This window comes from Pogona vitticeps, chromosome 1, assembly GCF_051106095.1.
Source record: "Pogona vitticeps strain Pit_001003342236 chromosome 1, PviZW2.1, whole genome shotgun sequence".
NCBI classification, from domain to species: Eukaryota; Metazoa; Chordata; class Lepidosauria; order Squamata; family Agamidae; genus Pogona; species Pogona vitticeps.
In genome coordinates, this window is record NC_135783.1 from 202,590,823 (window position 1) to 202,599,065 (window position 8,243).

An 8,243-nucleotide genomic window follows, 5' to 3' on the forward strand; every position below is an offset into this window, starting at 1 on the left:
ATTAAATAGCTGGAAAAAACAAACCACTGCATAGACAATGCCTAAGAAATATTGATGGAAAACATGTTTCTAGGAGCAATTTTCTTGCCCCACTACAGAAAGATTCTTTTAGATCCTCCTGGCAGAAATTAATAGATAGCTCTAAGTCCTGGGCTCATCGCAATAGTTAATTTGAATCATGGGTAAAACAGAATCAAGATTATATATAAAGAAGATTTACCAAATACCGTATTTTTTGCTCCATAAAATGTACTCCCCCCCCCCCAAATAGTGGGGGAGAAAGTATGTGCATCTTATGGAACAAATATAGTAAAAAAAGGGGTTCAACCAGCACCACCCAGAAGCCCCCCACTGCCATGCTGGGAGGCCTCTGAACTAGCACCAGAGACTGCTTGCTGTTTGGACCTCACCATTCTGCACTGCTGGCTTTCTAGGATCTGCTTCCTGGAGCCCACCTGGAAAAACCAGCAAGGCCAACAGGTCTATGGCAGTAGGCAGTGAAAACAGCCAAGGACAAAAGGGGAAAGAGTAATTCTAGAAAAAACAGGGGAAACCACAAACACAGTCCCCCACTTAGGCAGTTGATTTTCCCATATTTGGGGAAATCACAGGGGTCAACACATCCAAAGTGCAATAGATGAGCCTCACCCTGGGAAAACCACTTTGATGATCATGGTAGCTTCGATGACACTGTCCAACCATTTCGTCCTCTGTTGTCCCCTTCTCCTCTTGCCTTCACATTTTCCCAGCATCAGACTCTTTTCCAGGGAGTCTTCTCTTCTCATGAGATGGCCAAAGTATTGGAGCCTCAGCTTCAGGATCCGTCCTTCCAGTGAGCACTCAGGGTTGATTTCCTTTAGAATGTTCATTATATTTAGAAGGCATTAAATGTAAATCTTCCATCTGTGTGCCAGTATACTATAAAATGGCATTCCCTATTCATTCGTTCGTTCATTCGTTCGTTCATTTATTTATTTATTTATTTATTTATTTATTTATTTATTCATCATTCATTCATTCATTCATTCATTCATTCATTTATTCATTCATTCATTTAAATATTTATTTAAAAATACAATTCCCAGTTCCATTCTGGTACAAGGCCTATAGTTAGATATAGAAACAGCTATGGATACAGACAGGTATGAGCTGGAATGGCCCTTTCACCTCGTACCCCCTTCACTGTCCCCTGACCCCCCAAGGCATGGTGACCCCCTGGCTGCACCTCTCACTCAGTACAGGGCTGCACAGCCCCAGTCCCGAAAGAGGCCAAGAGAGCTCTTCAGCGTTTTGGGGTGCCCCACAGGACCCCCATCAGGGGCTGGATGTTCCTCCCACAATCCTCCAGTGCACAGATATTAGCATACCTAATATGCGGAGAAGGCAGGGAAACCAGGTAAATTCAAACTTTCAGTTAGTGAAGAGGCTGCTTGTCTGCTTCCTTGCTAATCCAAGCAGTTAGAGAGCTGGGAGAGAGACCTTTGTCGTTTTAAAATGTAAAATTTAGTTTAAAAGCTGTTTGTTTGGGGTTAGTGCTTGGGTGAAAAGGTGCCCCGTTTGAGTTGAAACCTGCTTGTGTAGAAACGTGCATACAGTGGTGCCTCGCTTAACGGGCGCCCCATTTAATGACAAAATTGCATAGCGATTAACTTTGCGATGTTCCCTATGGGGAAAAATTGCTTTACGATGATCGGTACGCTGTTTCACTTACCGATCATTGCAAAGCGATTATTTTTTAACAGTTGATTGGCGGTTCCAAAATGGCCACCGGGCAAAAAAAATGGCCGCCCGCTGTTTTCTGGGACAGATTCCTCGCTTACCGGGCAGCGAAAATGGCTGCCGTATGGAGGATTTTCACTTAAAGGTGAGTCTGAAGCCCATAGGAACGCATTGAAGGGGTTTCAATGCATTCCTATGGGCTTTTTAATATCGCATAGCGACGAAATCGCTTTACAGCGATTTTTGCTGCACTGATTATCATCGCTATGCGAGGCACCACTGTACTTGCTTTAAAAGCTGCCTAGGAAGTGTTCAGACCACCGCCAATCAGCTGTTAGGTGGGGAGAGGGGAGGGGAAAGGAGCAGGAGCAGGAGCAGGAGCAGGAGCAGGAGCGGAGAAGAGCACAAAATGGCTGCCATCTGCCGGCTGCCTGCTGGCTTTTAGCTGTTTGGGGCTCTTTTTTGGCTGTTCTGGGGTCTACCAAGGCACTGTGAAGAGCAAGGCTCAGTCTACAGTACCTGGTAAGTGACTTTCTTTTAAGTTTTTTAAAGTTTCTGACCTTTCCCCCCCCCATAAAAATGCATTAATTAATTTTCAATGCATTTCTATGGGAAATTTGGATTCAACTTGCAAACTTTTCAACTAGTTCTGGGCATCTAATAGAGAATGTATTTCCAAAGGGTGTTGCAGCAAGGAAACTAACTGTGCCTCGTGACTTCTAACTGGATTATAGTACCTGCTTCCTGATTTCAGCTACTATAGTTTGTGTTCAGTTTTTTTGGCTCATCAAGAACATTGTTCATGGCTTTGTGTGGCCTAACCTGTTGTGCCTTGCATGCTATAAATGTTCAATTATGTCAGAAACACGAGATTTGGTCTTATGCTGAGCATGTGCTACTGCTGGTGAATGGGATCAGGTTAAGCTTTGTGTTGATGTTCTTTTGCATAACCTAAAGTAAGTAAGGAAAACCATCTGTTAAATACTTTAATTCCACTATTTATCCTCCACACAACTAAAAGGGACCTCTCAATGCAGTGCCAAATCAGACAAACCATTTCTCAGTTAATATAGGCTTGAGCTGTAGCTGGGCAGAGTTGCACAACAATCTCATCTGTCATTGAGACATTTCTATAAGCATGGGGAGGAGGTGGATGAAAGGAAATGTAAAATATAGGTAGAGTGGTATAGGTCTTATCACTGGCTGATAATGGTCTATATTAATGCCACTGTTGACTGCTGTTCACTTTACATGGTTCAAATGTTATTCTGTTATAGTTTATTAAACATTTTATTACACTATTTGGTTCAGAATATATTTTCCCTGTGTTCCTCCTCTAAAAATTAGGTGCATCTTAAGGTCAGGTGTGTCTTATAAAGCAAAAAATACGGTAGATTTGATCAGTACCCAGATGAGTAGGTTCTTCCTCCATCTTTGGTATCTTTATTCTCAAGACATTTTTTCCATCTAAAAGGGACATGGTGCTGCTGTGGGTTAAACCGCAGAAGCCTCTGTATTGCAAGGTTAGAAGCAGTCGTAAGATTGAATCCATGCAACGGAGTGAGCTCCCATCGCTTGTCCCAGCTCCTGCCAACCTAGCAGTTCAAAAGGATGTAAAAATGAGAGTAGATAAATAGGTACCAAGACAGTGGGAAGGTGACAGCATTCTGTGTCTAGTCGTGCTGGCCACATGACCATGGAAACTGTCTACAGACAAACATTGGCTCTATGGCTTGGAAACGGAGAGGAGCAGTGCCCCCTAGAGTTGGACGACTGGACAAATTGTCAAGGGGAACCTTTGATGTACTGATTTTGTAAGTTTAATATTATTCTGCCAAATTTGTGCCCACTGCTCTAAGTCAATATTATGACCAACATTTTGTGCCCATTTTATCATACACTCTTTCACCGCTTCATCTTCCATTTTTATATTTATGAGATATTCATACATTCTTTTAATTATTTTATCGTTTGCCTCTAACAATAGTTTATCAAATGTCATTTGTTCTTCATAAAAACCCATTATTTTATATTTTGCATACCTGGAGTCTAATTGTAATCTCATCCACCAATCTAAAAAAATTTCTGCTCCTCTAACTCTTCTCTAGTCTTTAACACCCCCTCTTTCTTAAGCAAATATCTTTACCTCACAAATCTTATTGAGTCCATTAAAGCAGGCTGTGTAAATGCTTCTAATTGTGACATCCAGCCCAGAATTTTATTATATATTTGCTTTTGTATCTTATTCCAAAGACTTTCTTATCATATGGTTATTGGAGACGTTATACTCTTTAGCTTTTTGATACCATATAAAGGCATGCCACCCTAGGTTAAGATCATGTCCCTCCAATTTAAACAGTCTCTCATTATCCAGAGTAATCCATTTCTTAATCCATACCAGTACACAAGCCCTATAATAAATTTCCCAATCTAGAAGACCAAAACGCCCACCCTTTGTTTAGAGTCTTGTAATGCCTCCACTTGGATCCTCAATTTTTTTCCCTGCCAAACAAATTTCATGATTTTTCTATTGAAATCCTGTAGAAGTGTTTGCTTCAACAACATCGGTATTGTCCAAAAGAGAAAGATCAGTTTAGGTAACACATTCATTTTAATTACTGTTATTCTTCCCATCAATTAAAGTTGTAACTTGACCCACTTTTATAAGCCTCTCTGTATCTCCTTAAAAAGTTTCATATAATTATATTTTATCAGTGTACTTGTTTTGTTTGCTATTTGGATTCCCAAATATTTGGTTCTTTTTTCCTCTTGGAAGCCTGTCGTGTTTGTCAATTTCTGAACCTCCTCTGTTTGGATATTCTTGCCTAAAATTTTTGTTTTCTTTTGATTCACTTTCATTCCCAGCTTTCCCCCAAAGTTTATTAGTGTTTCCATCAGTTCATCAATAGATTTACTGGGTTCTTCCAAAATAAAGACTAAATTATCAGCAAATGCCTGTAATTTATATTCTTCTCCCCTTATTTTTAGCCTGTGTTTGTTAGCCCTAATTTGCTCATTAAGGACTTCCAATGAAATTATAAATAATAATGGGGATAATAGACAGTCCTATCTTGTACCTTTCTGTATTTGAATATCTTCTGTAAAGTCTCCATTAATTTTGATTTTAGCTTTTTGTTTAGTATATATAGTCTTTATTGACCTAATGAATTTTTCCCCCATTTCCCTCGCTTCTACTGCAGAGCTTTTCTATATGCAAGACTGAATATCGTCACTTCAAGGGAGATGCAGGGAAGCTTGTTAAGGCAACCTTACTCTGAAAGATTTTGTCCATTTGACAGCAGTAAGCTGGATATTTTTTCACATCTTCTGTGTTCTTGCCCTTTTTATGCAACTGCAAGAAAGCATTTTATCAAACCTTTATTTGATATATTGGAAATACTATTGCCTGAATAACTTGTCCCTTCTAAGAAGGAAAAGAAAGGATGGAAAACATGATAATCATTTAATTTGGGCATGGCTAAAAGAAAGAAACCAAAGGTTGATCTTTGCTGGACAAGAACAAGCACTCCAAACTAATGTCATGAAAGCTAAAAATCAAGGAATCGTTGCAAACAGCAAATGTTGATGCTGCCAAGAAAAAAGATGAAACTATATCACACCTCATTGGTGAATGTTCAAAGATTATGCAGACAGACTACAAATTTAGACACAGTACAGGAATCCATGGGAACATCCGGTAGAGAAAGTGTCAGAAAATGACCAAGTCAAGATCTTATATGATTATTTCATTCAGACAGACGAACACCTTGAGCATAATATATCAGACCTAAAAGTAATAGAATGAAGAAATGTCTGAATGCAGTTCTAGGGGATGCCAGAGTTGAAGATAAAGAATTGGAAGAATTAACAAAATACAGAGACCTGGCAACAGAAATAACCCACTTGTGGATGAAACTCATTTCAGTGGTCCCCATAGCCATCAGGGCATCGTGTTGTAGAATTTTATAAAATATTATAATCAGCTGTAGATCTCTGAAATAACACCACCAGAGCTGCAGAAAATGCAATATTTGGAACAGCATATATCAAATTTTTAACTGATACTTAGGTTCAACATCAGATCCCTTTGACATCCGAAGTGTAGTGAAACAGGGCTGTGTCCTCGCACTGACCCTGTTTGGGATATTTTTTGCTGTCATGCTGAAGCACGCCTTTGGAACTGCAACAGAAGGTGTCTATCTCCGGACTAGATCAGATGGAAAGTTCTTTAATCTTTCTAGACTGAGAGCGAAGACCAAAGTTCAGCTGAAATGCATGCAGGACTTCCTCTTTGCTGATGACGCAGCTGTTGTTGCCCACTCTGCTGAAGACCTCCAGCAACTTATGAATCATTTCAGCAAGGCCTACCAAGACTTTGGATTGACAATCAGCCTGAAGAAAACACAAGTCATGGGCCAGGGTGTGGACTCACCTCCCTCTATTACCATCTCTACACAAGAATTGGAGTTTTTTCTTGACTTTGTGTACCTTGGCTCAATGATCTCTGACACTCTGTCCCTAGACGTCGAGCTGGATAAACACATTGGCAAAGCAGCTACCATGTTCTCTAGACTCACAAAGAGAGTATGGCTTAATAAGAAGCTGACGGCATATACTAGGATCCAGGTCTATAGAGCCTGTGTCCTGAGTACACTCCTGTACTGCAGTGAGTCCTGGACCGTTTGTGCACAGCAGGAGAGGAAGCTGAACACCTTCCCTGTGCATTGTCTCCTATGCATTTTGGTATCTCCTGGCAGGACAAAGTTCCAAAAAGAGTAGTTCTAGAACGAGCCGGAATTTTTAGCATGTATACATTACTGAAACAGCGACAGATCTGATCTGGGATCATTGATTGGAGAGAAGAACAGAAGGATAATGAGATGCAAAGTTAAGATTTATCCTTTGTAAGAAATAAAATAACACAAAAGTTTGGCCTCAAGAAAAATATGAGCCTCTTTCCTCTCCTTATTCAAAAAAACAGTCAACATATGTCCAAGTTGTGCAGTAAAGCATGTATCACAGTTCCACCCAAAATGCAATTTGGATCTTTCACATTTGGGGTTTTCATACAATACTCACTTTTCTGAAATCATAGATAGGATCCATCATAATTTACCGTTCAGCTGTAACAGCCTCTTCTGGGTTCCAGCTAGACAGCCATGCTCTCCTACAGTTTTCTTAGGTCCAGAATTGAGATGGGGGGGGGTTTGACTTTTTTAAAGAACAGTGTTGGCTGGTGAGTTCCTGAAGTTGTAACTTCTCAGGTAGAGAGAGAAACCACAATACCTGCAATCTTCCAAAAGCAGCAATTCTTCATGGTTGATCCCCTGAAAGTGAGATGGGTGAGGGTCCAGGAGCCGTTCCGTCTCCACATGAATGGTCCTGAGGCTACAAAGACCTTAAAGACCCTCAGCTACAAGATTCCCAGCCCTGCTTGGGAATGAATGTCTGATGGATGCCGATTGCATGGCTATAATTACTAAAAAGCAACTACACAGAATGCAGTTGAAAGACAGAAGCACAGAGCCATTTCATCTGGAAGAGATTAAAGAGCAGGCTTTGAAATGTCACTGAGAAACTTGCCCTTATCCCCCTCCTCTTTTTTCTCCCCCCCCCCAACTGAACTATGAAATACTCACTGCCTATTGCAAAGTAGTTTATAACATAATCATAGGGCTGTCATCAGAACAATCCAAATGCAGGACCTAGTGTGTCATGCACTAATCTGGAGATCGTTAGTGATTTTTTTCCCATCCTGAATGAACTAAACAAGATAGCTGTTTTCACAAACAACATAAAAAATGAACTGCTTCCACTGTGGATGATACTTGGAAAATCTCCCTGTTGCCTACTATGGGTTGAACTACAGGAGCTGGGTTGTATAGCTGTTGTTGCTGCTACTTTGTCAGAGACTGTAAAATTCATGGATAATCTGAGTATTGTCACAGCTGGCCAGAAAATGTGTAGTTCTTTATCTTTAAAAACAACAACAATAACAAAAACAACAAAAACAACAAGAACAACAACATCAACAAAGGATCAAATGTCATGAAAAATGCTGTAAGGCAGCGACTCACACCTTTGGGTCCTCCAAATGTTCCTGGGTTTCAGTTCTCTGACACTTCAGCTAACATGTCCAATTATAAGGGATCTTAGGGGGGTAAAGTCCTACACAACAGCAGATCCAATGGTAAAGCAAGTGGAAATTAAAATTAAATACTATTCTTGTAGTAACTTGAAATAAGCAAGCTATACTACTGTACAGCAATTATTCTCTTTGACAAATATATTTCACCATCATCGTCTTAGAATTGCAGAGCTGAGAGGAGCCATATGGATCATCAAGTTCAGCCACTGCCAAGGAGGTCCAGTGGGGAACTGAATTCCCAACCTCTGGCTCCACTCTAGGAGACCTAACTCACAGAGCTATCCAGCTCATGATATTCCCACTCTTTCCACCTTTGCCGAAGATGTCTCAAACATCTTTCCCATAATCCCACTCTTTTGTGGCGCCATAATTATCA

General features: G+C 40.4%; 1 pseudogene; it reads right to left on the reverse strand.

Annotated features, from left to right (window-relative positions):
• Positions 1-544: 544 nt before the first annotated feature.
• LOC140703558 (U1 spliceosomal RNA) lies at positions 545-694 on the reverse strand (annotated as a pseudogene).
• Positions 695-8,243: the final 7,549 nt, after the last annotated feature.